We start from the raw sequence: 17,017 nt of genomic DNA, 5'->3' as shown, positions 1-17,017 counted from the left end.
GAAAAGTCATTCTAAAAGTGATCCCAATGATATCATTGGTTATGGTGTGAACTTTCCTATTCTTATAGAATAAGAGCAACTGTTAATAATTTATAGTTATCATTACAGTTATCATCCTTAGCCTTAAAACCTGTTTTTACTAAGAACTCAGAATATTTCTGAAAAATGTCTTCTGGGATGGAAAATAATGAACTTCTGTTCAGAGCAAGATGCATACTTTGAATATACTGTAGGTCCTCTGTTACACATTAATTAAAAGGAAAGCTCCTTCAAGAGAGACTTCAGAAAGGTAGGTTCATGCTAATATAACAAGGCAGTTTCGGGTGTGAACACAGGAGGTGTGAATACAGATAAAGGTAAGCGAGAGTGTGAAACCGATGCATTGATAGACTCATAGCGGCAGTGAGTTCTTGACCAGAGCAGAACAACATACTTATGTTACATAATAACTTTTATCTCTTCAAAATTTCTTGCTTTTTATGCTGTCAAAAAAATAAAACAGCACCCAGTCTTTTATTTCAAAATAAAAAGGCTGTTATAAACCTCTGTTAACAGTGCATTGCACATTACAACAAAGTTGCTGCACGCTACATTAAGCATTGTAAATAAAATAAAACAACAAATGTAACATAAGTGACCATTTAGGTGTTCTATATAAGCAGCTCTCACACAAAAACCATACAGAAGGTTTATACTTTTTGCTTGGTACATTTAAATTCAATTGAACCAGTTTTCTCAATACTTTTATGCTGAGCTAACATATATTTATTTTGTTCGAGTACAGACAATATTTTTTGTCTTTGTTTGTGCTGGATTGTTTCTTTTTTTTTTCATTCCCCTAAGCTCATATAGAATTTGCCTTCTCTTTCAACATGCTTAAATTTGGCCAAAATAAAGGGTATCTAAAACTTTTCACAGATCAAGTGGTTTTTGCATGCCATGTTCTAGGAGTTCCATTTGCATTTTGCGCAACCAGCAATACGTAATACGGCCATTCAAGACAAGCTTTTAAAGAAAGAAAGAAAATACTTTTTTTAAAGCACAATCTTCAGTTAATGTGTACATTATAAAATGTTAGTCTAGTTTCTTGCGTGAACAGGGGACCTGGGTGCCTAAAGTAAACCAAGCCAAACAGCATTTGAACTTGACAGCTGTGTTAAAAAGATCAGCATTTGACATTTTGATAATGAATCCTTTTGTGTTTTGAGTGTCATAAAGGCCAGTTTTTTAGTAAAATCAAATGATCTGTGAAAGATAAACTCAATTGGACTGACCAAGTATAGTTGTGAATATGTGATGTCTATCACAGCATTTAAGACACACTCGCTTTTACATGCAAGAAGCAAAGGCCTGTTTATACCAAGAGCAACAACTGTAATGACAACTATATTAGTGTCCACACTAACAATAACAGTGATAACAGTATTACACAAGCTGTAGTGTTGTCACCTGCCTCTTTAAATGCTCGAGCTCATTAAAGCTGTGTGGTTTCTTATTGACTGTCATAGTTTTTATCATTTATCAGCTAGAAAAAGTCATTCTAAAAGTGATCCCAATGATATCATTATAGTTATGGTGTGAACTTTCCTATTCTTATAGAATAAGAACAACTGTTAATCAATAATAGTAGTTATCATGTAACAGTTATCGACTCCTTAGCCTTAAGACTAGTATTTTTTTACTAGCACTCAGAAATTCTGAAAAATGTCTTAGCCGAGATGAATATGCAGCTTCTGCGTTCAACTGCATAAGTGCAACTTGTTGAAATAGATGTAGTACTCTGGTACAGTAATTAAAGGGAAACTGCACTTCAGAGATGGACCTTCAGAAGGGAATATGGTTAATGTCCTATATCACAAGACGGGTATGTTTAGTGAAATAGGAGGACCGTGATCATGAATTACAGATATAAGTAAAACAGCAGAGTGTGAGAATACGATATGCCTGAGTGAAGAATAACGGCAAGTGAGTGAGTTCATGACCCTAGAGCAGACACGAACGATATTACTTGATGGTTACATCAATAACTTTTTATCTCTTCATGAAGTTCTTGACTTTTTTACTGACACCGCTTGTCCAAAAAAATAAAAGCAAGCACCAGTGTCCATCTGTATTTCACAAGTAAATATGGCTCTGAGTTCCGTTACAAGAGCCTCTGTGTCACAGACATGGCTTGCTTTCCACCATTACAAACACACGGTTGCTGGCATTCACATTAAGCCTTGTAAATAAAATAAACACAACACAAGTACATTAAGTGAGCACATTTGGGGGAATGTTCTAGTCATAAACAGGAACTCTCACAACAAAACCATACAGGAAGGTTTTTATACTTTAACGGCACATGTAAAATTCAATTGAACCAGTTTTTCTCAAGTACTTTTATGTCGCACACCAACATATTTTATTTTGTACGACAGTACAGACAATACTTTTGTACTTGGTTTGGGCTGGATTGTTTCTTTTTTTTTTCATTCCACTAAGCTATAGCAATTAGAATTGCCTTCGTTTTCAGAGCCTACTTAGAATTTGGCCAAAATAAGGTGATCTAAAACTTTTCAACAGATCAAGCTGGTTTGCACATGCCGTGTTCTAGGAGTTCCATTTGCATTTAGCAACCCTGGATTTAAAAAAGAGAAAAAAAAGTTTGTTGGTCAATCCATTATGAGCATGTGCTTTACGTTTTGTTTTGTTCCCAGTAACACGCATTCTGAAAGTTGCATAGCCCTCTGATTTAAAGAACAGCACAACAAATGGGAAAAAAAAGAAGAGGGTAGGGTCTTGACAGAGGTCTTTATCCTCAAGGTTGAACTAGTTTTAACTTGAAACTGGTATATTAAAACTGCAGCACATGCAGCCTACACTCCATTGCAGTGAAATTATCAAATTAAATGCAACTAAATGCATTTCTAATAAACATCTAATGTCAAACCAAAATAACTGTCCTTTTAGACATTAGCCATCAGAGACCCTCTGAAGTGGCCATGTGTTTGGTCTTTTTGTGTTCTTTGCTGTGGAGCAAATAGTTGAAGTAAGGAAATCAAAAAATCGATGCAGCACTAAAACACTGTTAGTGATGTCACGTGACTTAGGCTTGCCTGTTTAGGTTGACTTTCATTACCTTGGGGAAACATCATGGCCTGACCTCAGAGGAGAGCGAAGGGCAGCACACTTTCATCCTAACCAAGATGGGAAAGGGGGAAAAACCTGCGTCCTGGGCAGCTCGTTCATCTTGTTAAATTAAATACGCTCCACTTCACTGAACATGAGCTACCCAGCACCGCACCTTTTTCCTCTCTCTCCATCTTTATGCTCCTTTGTGTTTTCTTCATCCCTCAACAGCCACTGCTGTCTTCACCTCCTGTCTGTTATCCCTCCGTTCTTGTCTCTCTGCCCACTTCGTCTTTCCCTCATTCCATTCCATTTCTTTCTTTCCCCCATTGCCCTCTTTTCCTCCATTCCCTCCGTTTTCTCTCAAACCACTTGTCGGAGTGATGATTGCCACGGAGAGGATTTAATGCAAAAAACAATACAATCAATTTCCATTTTTCACTGCTCTCTTTCTCTTTCTCTCTCCCGCATGCTAAATCGCCTGACGAAAAAACAATTTCCTTGCAGAATGAAGACAAAGATGCTTGCTTGTGCGCAATAAGGAAAATAATGAAAGACAAAACAGAGATGATAACGGTGTGTGTGGAGCGTGAGCGTGTGTGCCGCCTTATTCATACAGAATAACATTCTCAGCTTAATCTCGTTTTAAAACTGAGACCAATTGGGCATAGATCACAAACATGCATGCGAAATGTCAGGGCTTGTGTGTGCATTGTAATAACTATACTCTCAGCATATGGGCTCATTCACATAGAAGAGAGCACAAAACAGACGTCACATATTTTAAAACATGAAGTGTGAAAGTTTCAGTTATTTCACTACGCGAGAAAACCCACTATCTCCACACAAAGGGTGTATAAGGAAAAAAAGTAAGTAATTAAACACAGTAGAGGTTAAATAGATATAAACAGAGTTTACACAGAGACAGACAGACAAGAGATTGACTTACAAACACAACATACAGATTGGTCAAGGCTTAGCAGTGAAGTCTGAAGGTACTGTAGACACAAAACAGACATTAAAGACAGACAGAGAGAGAGAGAGGACAGACAGCTGAGATAGATAACGTTCAAACTGCAAACATGGAAGTTTGAAGGTAGAGAGATAAAAACAGAAAAGACTGATCGAAGTTTGAAGGTAGACAGACAGACAACAGATAGACAGATGTACAGAGTGGTCAAAACAATGCCTTAGAGCTGTGAAGTTTGAAGGCAGACAAAGATCAATTTACAAAGTAAATAAAGTAATAAGAGTTTGCAGATAGACAGACAGACAGACAGGCAGAGAGATAGATAGATAGATAGATAGATAGATAGATAGATAGATAGATAGATAGATAGATAGATAGATAGATAGATAGATAGATAGATAGATAGATAGATAGATAGATAGATAGATAGATAGATAGATAGATAGATAGATAGATAGATAGATAGATAGATCGATAGATGAAAGATAGATAGATAGATAGATAGATAGATAGATAGATAGACAAGTGCTAGATAGGCAGACAAACAGACTGGTCGAAGCAACGGTTTTAGCCACTGAGACTCACAGATACAAACAGACAGATAAAGAGACAGACAGACAAGAAGTAGAGAGATGGACACACAAGCTGGCCGAAGCAATTGCTTAGCACAGTGAAGTTTGATGGTGGACAGATAGACAGGTTGGGAGACCTTGGACATGATTGTTGAGGTGTGGTACTTATTTTAAACTCATGCGGGCAGCAGCAGTATGAATCCAGATCAACATTTAACAATGTCAAAAAGACCCAATATTAAAAAAAAAAACTGCATATATTGTATAGATCTACCTGGTCTGTTTTACAGAGTCTGAAGCTGGTTCCCATGAGGCTGAGGCAGACTCTTCCTTTGAGGCCACGCAGCTCAACGTAGCCACTCTTGTTTGTGTTATTTTTGCGAGGCTGAAGGGAAATGGAGGGCTGGGAGCTCACAGCAGACTGGAAAACCTCTAGCCAATCCTGACGTTCTCCTAGAGGGAAGACAGAAGATGGGAGGGAGGTAAGAAGAAGAAGTGTGTGTGGTGAGTGTCTGTGGAGGAACGCTGCAGTCTGTTTGAAGTACATTAGTGAATGCGCAGGTATGCGTTGCGCTGTGTGGAGAGACGCCATGCCATGGAATAAAAGGGAAGGAAAAAGTGTCTAATATTATTGTTATACTTTATAAACTTTCAAATCTGCAAACAAAGCAGGTATGCAAAAGCCCCTGTGCCTCATTGCATTGTGTCTGCCTGTGTTTGTGTATGCGCATGTGAGATGGGGGAAGGAAGCCTGTGAGGGTTCTGTTGTGCTGTGTTTTAAATAGGGCTACAGGGGCTTGCACAAATTCATTGCAAGCACACACACTAGCCAAAAAACATTAACAGCTGGATACTCTTATCCTCTGCAGGTCTACAGCACCTGCCACAATCTAGAGAGAGAGAGAGAGGGGTGGGGGGGGGGTCCCCCCCTGAGAGAGAGAGAGAGAGCTAGAACTCATTTCATTGAAGGTGAAATGTTTTTGCGTACAGTGTCTTTTGGACAACACTAAAATGTGCTTGTAGTCAGCAAAAGAGTTTTCAGGTGCAATTTAAGTGTTGGTGCATCAGATATATAACCACATTTCACTCCTTGTAAGTTTAGTTTGTGTAACAATATCTACCAATTCCACTTATTCTAGGTACTACCCCAATTTTTGTGTGTTTTTGAATACTTGGGTTGTCAATTGACAACATTTTTAATCGTGACAAAATCATAATTATTTGTTAATCAACTGAGTTTAATTTTAAGGAAAGAACACAATATGTAAATATGTTGGATTAAACAACTACACTCATATGTGCTCTTGCATATGTATAAATTAAGACACCTGAGAGGAGGTAGTTTTTTTTTGGCAACGGTGCTCTTTACTTGTCTCACTCGCACATCTCATTCTGTATTCCTCACACTACCCAGGAAATGCAAAACTGAAATAAAAACCTGCAATAATGAGATAATAGATAACAACTTTGCTCACACTTATGGACATGTGTAAAGTTGCTTTGCAAGACTGCTGCTTGCGACTTTCACTCGTAGGTGATAATTAAATAACACCATAAAAAAAAAGTATAAATAACTTTACTTTTGTTAAAGATTCCACCTGGGTTTATAAATATTTATAAATATGATTAAATCCATTAAGAACATTTTCTCTATTTTTTTTATGTGTTATTATCAGTTCTCAAAGACAAAAGTTTAGCTGGTAAGCATGATCCCATTTTTTCTAAGCAGCATTTTTAATTAATACTTTATTTAGCAAGGATGCATTAAATTGGATCAAAATGACACTAAAAATATTTATAATGCTATAATTTATATGTTAATGTAATAAAGTATTTCTATTTCAAATAAATCATTTCCTTTTTATCATTTCCCATTCATCAAATAAACCTAAAAAAGTATCAATAAAAACAAAAAAAAAAAAAACAATTTTCAATATTGATAACGAGAATCAATAGTGTTTAAGATGATAACATTTTAAAAAAAATTTTTTTTTTAAAAAAATATATTTTTTTATTGTAACATTTCACAATATTCCTGTATTTTTGATCAAATAAATGCAGCCTAAGTGTGCAAGAATCCTTCAAAGACATTTAAAATATTGTACTGACTCAAACTTTTTGAATGGTATGTGTCAAAATCACATTTAGTTTCAGGTGACTGATTCAAAACAACCTGGACAGCCAGAACTGAACACCCACGAGTTACCATGAGCAAAGATGGCAGATTACATAGACTTCCTCAAAACAGAAACCATTTTAATTTACTTTGACAACCAGTTATCAATGAAAGTGACCATGGCTTCAACACATACTTATATACAGTTATAAAACTGCACTTGCCATTACTTACAAAGTTCCAAACCTCAAAAATTGGTGGCTGCAAAAGATATGCTTCCCCTTTAACCATGAAAAAGTTGTTATTCCCAAAAATATTACACTCTATTTGAAAGAAGCGGCCCTGCACAGCTGAAGAAAAAAGAGTACACAGCCATGAATGTTTGCTCACTCACACACTCTCTCATCTAAATGATCCCAGCGTGCTCGATCTCTAGCACTAATTCTCATTCTTATCTTTTGTGCTCATCCCATGACCACCCACTTCCAGCTCTTTCATTCACTCACTCATTCTCTCTCTCCTCCTCGCTTGTGTTTATCTTAAGATTGATGACTCTTTCAGACTGCTATAAAGCTGTTTAAAGATGCATGAGAGCAGATTGGACCAGCGCTCTCTCTCAGTCTCTGATTTTTTTTTTTTTTTTTTTGATGGTGGAAAGTACAGTTAAATGCATGCCTAAAACTGACTTCCCTCAGAGTATTTACTTACCATGGTCAGAGGTCATTACACAAGAGCTGGGGATAAAGTAGGTACTGAGGAGGCCATTATTTGCTGATTTTTCTGGGACACTATGGCACACAGCAGTGCTATTACCCTCAGATTTACCACAGTAATTGCAATGGGGAAAGCACAGGCTGTGTCAATACCATGGTTATTGACTGGCTCATGGTGAACTCCCCACCTTTACATTGTTCATTTTACTGCAAGATGTCTGAAAAAGTCTTAATGGCAATGAGAAAGTCAAGTTGCTCCATTTACTAATAATGACAATATATGACATACTTAGGTCTACAGACATACAGTGGCCACAGAAAGTACTTAGGAGATTCACAGCACACAAAAACTACAAATATATTCACCAAAAACATAGAACAAAATCATGCTAAAATGCTATTATTAATGAACTAGCTGTGATATTAACGTAAAATCTCAATAAATCCTGACTAGTACTAAACTTCAGAGTCACTAAATGCTAAAATAGTTTTAAATTGATCCTGAATTGCAGCTAAAGTACCAGAATACTCCTTAAACACCAAAACGAGTCTCTCCATTAAAACCATAATCAGCCATTTCACAGTCTTTAAATCAGGCTTCATTGCAGCTTAGTAATGAATATTAAGAATAATATCCCATAAAATACACAGGCAATGGTGTGGCAACTATATGCACCAACAGGGTGTTTACTGTACATATAAATCTACAGCTGTCATCATCTTCGTCGTCTCGGTTGTTTCAGCTCTATGTCATAATATTGTGATCTCCCTGAGTCTGGCTGGCTTCTCCTCTCTCTTTCACTCTCTCGTGATTCAGTGTGGAAGATCTACTCAGAACATCTTATCTTATAGCAGAGATGGTTTTTAAGCGATAAAAATATGAGTCAAAAGATGATAAAAGATCAAGAGTGAGAGTGGGAGTGAATTGGTTTAAAGAGATTAGCCAGAGAGGGGATCGAAACGTGAGACAGACAGAAAAGCAAAGAGGCTCACCTTCTTTCTCTGCCCGAAACACAAAGTTTCTTATAGACGTGACCACCTCAAACTTATTCTCACCAGAGGCACGGACTTGTTTTACTGCTGAAATAGGTATCAGGCCCTTCGACGTAACATCTCTGCAACGAGTGAGGGAGACAGAAAAAAATTCATTCATAGCACAAAGTGCATATGGACAGATTACAAACTACCAGTCACAAGTCTGGACACACTTGACTGAATTTATGTCTCTCATCAGATCTCAAAAACTTCCTTCTTTCTCTAAAGGCCTAGTAAAAAAAAAAAAAAAAAAAAAAAAAAAACAAAACAAAATAAAATAAATAAACAAAAAGCAAACAAAACTCAAAAAAATGAAATCAAATAATAAGTTAATTAAACAAAACAAAACACAACACAAAACAAAGAAACAAACAAACAAAACAAAACACCCATTTAGGATGCATTGGTTCAAACTACAGGCTAAAAAATAACAAAGCAAATACCAAAAAAAGCTAACAAAACAAAATGAAACAAAAAGCAAACAAAAACACAAAACGAAAGCAAGCTTAAAAAAACAAAACAAAACCAAACAGAAAGCTAACAAAACAAAAAAAACCTAATGTATATATATACATTTATAACTTGATTGATAGTGTACAAACATATTGCAACATCACTCTCATATACTGTTTCCAACAGGGACCTCAATCCAGTTATAATGCATCTGCTTTATATAAAAAAAGAAAGAAGAAAAGAGGGATTGAGTCAAGCACACACTCACACACTCAAGCAGGCCTGATTGCTAATACCAGTCCCCAGCTAACAGGCTCGGCACTCCAGTATTTATAGTCTGATGGTTTTGTAGGGAGAGATGAGGGAAACAGAGCTAGTTGTTTAGAGAAAGCTGTGTTTGGTCTCTCTGTGTGCTTCAAACCAACATAAGCCTCCAAAGCAGCAGTAGAGCTCTGTGAGACCTCCTTTAGTCTACAGAACTCATTACACAGCACTCCAGCCGCTCTGAAACAGCAGACTGTTATGGATAGAAAAGGGCAAACACTGTGGAGAGCTGAAAAATGAAGAGGGAGGAGGAAAGGGAAGACAGGAGATCTGTTCCGAAAACCTATGCGGGTTGCTTACGCAGGTAACATTTTAGGCAACATAGGTGACAAGTCTGTTCTAAAAGATAGACATTTTAATTAAGTACTCCTGTTTTGGTTGAATATTAAGGTAGCGTTGCATACATTGCTTTGTGCAGAAGCGCAATTCCATAATGCACTGCAAAATGATTAAAAAGCAATGATAACTTTTAGGGCCAGATTTACTTGAGAGTGTACGTTAGCGTTAAGAAGAGTGTAATTCGCAAAAAGCGCGAGTATCGCGGGAGGGAAAATTCTACGGGTGATTTACTGACAATGCGTCACATTAAAGAATATAGATGTCAGCCAGAAATATATTTCTATAATGAGCAGTGCATCTACCAAGAGCAGCATAAATTACGCCTGCTTTAAGGCGTTAAATAATGGTGCGCAAATACCAGTAATTTGACTAGTGCAAACCCATAAGTAAATCACGTTGCGCGATTCATCTACTCTATACTCTCCTCACAATAAATTTTGGGTCTCAAGGGGAAACTCCTACAAAGTGCCATATTCAATAAGATCAGGTGCAAAAATAATTGTGCCATGCCTTTTTAGCACTAATTCTTCACCTGCGCATCTTTAGATCCTGAAAGATCATGACAGTACTATTTTAACAGTACGTAAAAAGAAAGGTTGCACTGGCGTAAGCTGCTAGTAAATCTATGGCCATAGAGTGTGATTTGTATAATCCATAAATTGCACCTGTGTAGGGTCATTCCAAAAACTCGGTATGACGGGTTTCACTTCAGTTGCATACCTTAGAAAAGAGCTGCCTATGTTCACCGTAAGACATGATGAGTTTCACTCGGGTTTAGTTAGGCTAGATTGAGCGACAAAGACAGGGCAACCAAGGCAAGGGACAGGAAAAGAAAAACAGAAAGATTCATTTGTCCATTTCAGTTGGGGTCTGTTAAATTATTATGATGACCTTTGCCACTATCTTCTAGAACTCAGCCATAAGAAATAGAAGAGAAGGATAGATTTAGTGATGGGACCCCCTCTCGCATCTTGACCTGCCCTCAAATGGAAGAGGTAATATGCCAAAGATAGACAGTACGCAGAGCCGAGTGAGGGCGAGAAACGCACGAAGAAAGTAGAGAGAATGAGCCCCCCCCCCCCAAGAGAGGGATATGCATAGCTTAGCTCTAGACGGGATGCTTGATAGAAAGCGAATGCGTTGAAGAACCAAGGATCATGAAAGAGAAGCTCACAAACAGCAAGAGAGAGTGTAAGATTGCGAGCTAGAAAGAGGAGAGAAAGAGGGGTCAGGACGAGAGCACCATCTCCTCAAATTAACGGCAGCCACATGTTAACAACGATGGGCTGCAGCTAACCCTAATTATGGTAGGGGGCAGCCATCACCTCTCTCCGGGATTCATCCTGCACACTTCTTCCAATTCTGCATCCTTCCCCCGCGAACTCGCCGGCATTATTAATGAGACTTCCTCTAAAAGTCTTCTGATTTTTCGTTTTTCTAAAATTGGACAGCAGCGGATGAGAGAAGGGGGGGATTAAATAAAGGAAGAGGCCTGTGCTGTTTATAGGAAAGCTAAGTGGCAATAGAGGAGCCGTTTAAGGCTGACGTAATATCATTATAATTACAATTTTCAGGGTCGGAACTATGAAGGGGGGAGGCTTAAAGTAGTACATGTGCAAAACGCAAGCGCATCCATTAAGAGTTTAGAGATGGTTTAAGCACTTTGGTGTGTGCTTATACAAACACACATATAAGGCGTACTTTATAGCAGGATTTATTTGTATGGCTTGCGCAAATCTGTGACGATGTGTCACGCTCACAGCAGTTGTTCTATATATGCACTTTGATGTTCATGAACACATACATCCGAATGTATGATAGAACTGATTGATAAAGTCTGCATTCGTTCAGAGAGAATCAGAGAGTGCCTGTAATGCCATTAGCTTTTGTTTTTACCAGCACTGGTTTTGTTCTGCAGTGGACCATGGGGACACCACCTGGCAGAAGGGCAGCTAATGCACTTGAGTGTGGAAAATTACTTGTAAATGTATAGTGTGCAGGAGGCGTTTGCATTTTTGCAATATCCTATACTAACCAAAGCAGACAGCTGAATGTAGCATTCTAGAAGATCTTTTGCCATATGCTACCGTCAAAAGTCTGAAATAATTTAAAAAAAAAATTAAATGTCTTGAAAGCTCTTTTCTATTTTAAAATATTTAAAAACTAATGTATTACTGTGATGTAATACTCCAGCCATTTCTCCAGTTTTCAGTGCCACATGATCCTTGAGATCTTTCTAATACGCTGATTTGATTCTCAGTTATTATCAATTAATTTTGGTGGTCAATTATTTAATACTGTTTCTTATGGTCATTAATGCTGAAAACTATTTTTTGCTGCATAATGTTTTTGTGAAAACCATCATGTGGGATCCTTTGATAAATAGAAATCTGAAAAGAAATTAGTAAAAATCTTTGTTGTCATTTTTGATCAATTTATTTTGACCTTGCTAAATTTTTATTTATTTATTTATTTTTATCTTGTGACACTGAAAATTAGAGCAATGGCTGCTGAAATTCAGTTACATTTTAAAATATATATAAAGTGAAAAACAGAAACCCTATACTTTTAAATTACACTTACAAAAAAAATTTTTAATTAACCAAAAACCCAAAACTTTTAAATGTAACTTTAAAAAAGAGGCTTCTTGCCTCTATTTGACAGGTAGCATATAAGTTGCAGAACATGGGAAGCTCACTTTTGCCCTACGTTGAATGGACTACAACCATCAAAACCAGGGGGTGGGTGATGAGAAAGCTTTCCACTGGCGCTCCCAGGGGACTTTTGAGCTTTTCTGGATTTTCCACACAGTTGTACTTCAGATACAAGGTAACTGATCCCAACCCAAACATCTCCACACACCCTGCCTACTGACAGGTAACACTCTAAAACCTCTCTCACTCACACATACAAACTAAAACTCATGAAAGTGTTACTTGGATCCCTAGACGTCACAGACCTGGTCGCAAGAGTTGATGAAACATCAGGTAAGTTTGGGGGAGACCATGCCTCTCTGTCCCCCCCTCACAGGGGTCCTACAGAGATCAGTGTGAGTGCCGTGCTTGCCTCTCTCCCACGCTTGGGAGGTCTCTGATTGATGACATCATTATCTGATGTCAAGAAGCGAGCAGTGATTGAGATTAACCATTTCAATCAAGAAAAGAGGACTGAGGAGAGAATTGCCCGCCTGAACAATTGGGAGGAGACTTTCTTTGAAACTGTCCGGTCGTCGTCTTTGATAAGTGATGCTTGTTAAGGAAATTCCTGTGTTGCTTCTTGAGTTTTTTAATATATAGAGCCGTAGCCAAAACCACCAACAAATAAACTTAGTTTGAATAAAAACTGCTAAGAGGAGGACCACTTTTAATGTCCGGAACACTGCAGTTGCAGTTATATTATGAATCAGCTTAAGGCACCTCCTGAGCATACATTGGAGAAGGTTAAAGAATTACAGCTCTGTTAATATGTAGCCTCCCTCTTTTTTTCAAGTACCCTAAGTACTTGACAGTTGACTCAAAAAAAAAGTGTCATGGACCGGTGTGGGCTATTCCTTCGTTATTTTCCACAATCAAAATAAGCAGATAAAAGTTTGTAGAGTTGATTCTAAGCGTGCCATTTGCATTTGGAAGCTGTTGCTGATGAAACCCACATCATGTGGTCAACCAAGATCTCTCCATGCAGGTGAAACAGGGCGATTGTTAGCTTCAATAAACAAAACAAATCCATCTGAGAGATTAGCGGGAACATTCAGAGTGACCAAATCAACAGTTTGGTACATTTCTGAGAAAAAAAAAAACGACTGGTGAGCTCAGCAATCATAAAAAAGGCCTGGACATCAACGAAGGGACAACAGTGGTGGATGATCAGAGAATCCTCTCCACGGTAAAGACAAACCCTTTCACAAACATCCAGCCAAGACCGAAGATCACTCTCCAGGAGGTAGGTGTGTCACTGTCAAAGTCTACAATCAAGAGAAGAACTCTCACTAGAGCAGTTACAGAGGGTTCACCACAAGGGGCAAACAAGGTTGATTAGGGACTTTGCCACATAAAACATGTAACAAAGCATTCTTTGGAACGGCTGAAATTAATATCAACCTGCCCCAGAATGACGGGAAGAAAAAAGTATGCGAGAAGGCTTGGAACAGCTCATGATCGAAATAATACAACATCATCTGTGAAACATGGTGGGCAGCGTGTGATGGCATGAGCATGTATGGCTCCTGTGTTACTAGTGTTTAGTGATGATGTGACAGAGGACAGAAGCTGAAGTGTATAGCATATAGGACAAATGGACAAAGATCCAAAACATACAGCAAAAGCAACCCAGGAGTTTTTGTGGGTAAAAAATAGTATTATTCTGCAATGTCAAAGTCAATCTCCTGATTTCACCCGACTGAGCATGCTTTTCGAGGGGCTGTTCAACTTGTAGTCGTTTAGGAGGTCGACTAATCGGTCGATGCCGTCCTTGGCGACTGACATTCTCATTGGGCGACCAGTTGATCAATAAAATTTTTTTTTCTATTTCACCAAAAACGAAATTTTCCACCACGGGGGATACTAGTTCTCGGAACCGCACCCGGTGTCTGTGCAGCACTGCTGCTTCGCGCTTCAGTAAGGAATATAGGTAGGGTTGCTGTTATTCATTCAGTTTAGAACGCTACTTGTGTTTGGCTTTAGTTGACAAAGGCATCCAAGAAATCTAAATCTTTTGTCTGCCTGCATGTTACAAAAAAAAGACGACAAGACTGTGGAGTGCAAGCTATGCGGTTTAAAGCTAACTTACCATAGCTCAACGACCATATATGACCCTAATCACCTAAAAGTGGTAAAGCGATCTATAACATGTGTCAGACAGCTTGCTATGTCTAATGTCGAAAAGTTTATATATATTTTATTGCCACAGGCGTGTGTATTAGGCTATTTGGGTTTTTTTTTTGTTTGTTTGTTTAAACGGCTCCTAACGTTAGATCGGCGGACAAAAGTGAACCTATAGCTTTGAAAGTAAAGCGAAGAATATACAGCCTGTATAAACGAGAGCTTTTGGGTTAGATTTGTCATTATTTGGCAGTTTTAGCAGTTTATATGTTTTGGTAGTCGTGTGTTGTGGTCAGGTGCACGATTGTGACTGTCACTATAGACCTAGTAACAGAGCTTCCTCACTTTGCAGTTAAAAAAATCACTTAATTTTCAAAGAATTGGTATTATTATTATTATAGTTGTATGTATTATTGATTTTTTTTTGTTGGTTGTTTTGTAAATGCTCTATGACAATTGTTTAATAACTGGGCCACCAATCAAATCAAAATGCAAAACATCGGCGTTTTTTTTTTTTTTTTTTTTTATAGTCGACTGATCATTGCGCAGGACAGGACTTTAGTCGACTAAGCTAGTCTCTTTGGTCTTTGTTGACTACTAGCCCTATGCAATTTCACCTTGCCCGAAGACAAGACTGAAGACAAAAAAAAGGTAGAAAGACTCACAAAACACCACAACACCTGATGTCAGCTGCAGTAACGGCCTGGCAAAGCATCACAAATGAAGAAACCAGTCTCTGGTGATGTCCATTAAAGTGGCCATAGGTGATTGTCTTCAGAAAATTTTTTTGTTATTCGTGGTTTTGAAATTCTCTTCACATCCAGTCTTCAGTGGTCTAAATGTATTTATATGTATTTATATATTCATGTGGGAAGGCGTAGGACCAACGAAATTGTTGTCCGAACTCCAAAACGCTTCATATGTATTTGCCATACCTCTGCGCACTCAGGTTCAACGCAGACAGGATACATCATCAGCACATTGCACATAACACAATCAAGCAGAGCGAGAACAAACATCAAACAACCCGACCTTCCTCCCTGGTATTGTAGTACTTGTCCTTACTGTATAAAGTTTTCCCACCGGTGAATGACACATGATGTATTGTATAATGTTGTCTTTGGTCGTCTGATCAGTTCACGTTCATGCGTTCAGGGGGCGTGGCTTTGGACGGTCGATTTGCAGGGGGATGTTCGCTTTCATTCAGTGCTATCATGCTAAAGTTAGCATTTTCCAAGATCTCCTACTGCACCTTTAGGCAGTCATTGCCTGCAAATGGATTCTCAATCAAAATATTAAAAAAAAAAAAAGGGACCATTTATTTATAATTACTGTTAGTTGTCCAATTACATATGAGCCCCCTGAAAATGGGGGACTGAAAACTTATTAAAAAATGGTTTGTAAATTCCTAAGCCATTTTATAGTTATATTTTTGATTTCAACCCCTTTGAATTTAAAGCTTAAAGTCTGATCTTCTTCAATGGTGATTGTTTCATTTTAATTCTAATTCCTGATGGCATACACAGCCAAAATAATGAAAATTGTGTCAGTGTCCAAATATATGGACCTAACTGTTATTTTACAAGATATATTTGGATTATCGTTCAAATGTTTTAGGGTCAATGCAATTTTTGGTCACAATTTATTTTAAGGTTAATTCTTGCTATTAACAAACCATTAACTATGACTTTTGCCTCAAATAAACTCCAACTTTGGCTTCTTATTAATAGTTAGTAAGGTAGTTGTTAAAACTTTTAGGTATTGAGTAGGGATGTAGAATATGGTCATGCAGAATATGTGCTTTATAAGTACTAATAAACAGCCAATATGTTAATTAAAATGCATTCTAATAAGCAATAGTGAGAAACGTCCCCATACTGAAGTGTTTTACCCAATTTTATTTAAAGAAATTATTTATTTTTAATCAGCAAGGCTGCATTAAATTGATTCAAAAGTGGTAGCATAGACACATATATAAAGTTATAAAATGTTTTTTATTTTTTTAAATACTGTTCTTTTGCGCTTTATGATCGACAAAGAAATCTACAAAACATATTTATCCCCGTTTCCATAAAAAATGAACATTGATAATAATAAGATATGTTACTCAAGCAGCAAATCAGCATATAAGAATGATTCCGAAGGATTCAAAACACATAAAAAAAATAAAAAAAAAAAAAAAAAACGTAGAGAGAACATAAAACGTTACTTTAAAATTGTAATACATATCGTCCCAATTATATCGTCAACAACGAAGTAAACGGGGTAATGAAAAAACGAAAGTAAAGAGCAACTGGTATGTTTGAAAAGCCACAACAGGCCGCTCTCCACGATGCTCCTCTTTTGATTAGGCTTTGCTTAAGGCTCGAAAAGAAAGACAAAAGCATGGTAACATGCAGGTTCACCAATTGACCTTCCTCCATTTCTATTCCAGTGCCCTACTACCCCCATGTTTTACACTGATGATATCACCCTGTTCCATGCAAACCAGTGCGGTTTCTGTCCTACTGTGATGAGAAGATACTATATCTGCAAAAAGACCGTGAGTGACTGTCGGGACAGCTATG

This window comes from Cyprinus carpio, chromosome B7, assembly GCF_018340385.1.
Source record: "Cyprinus carpio isolate SPL01 chromosome B7, ASM1834038v1, whole genome shotgun sequence".
NCBI lineage: Eukaryota > Metazoa > Chordata > Actinopteri > Cypriniformes > Cyprinidae > Cyprinus > Cyprinus carpio.
This window is presented reverse-complemented; position numbering follows the sequence as displayed.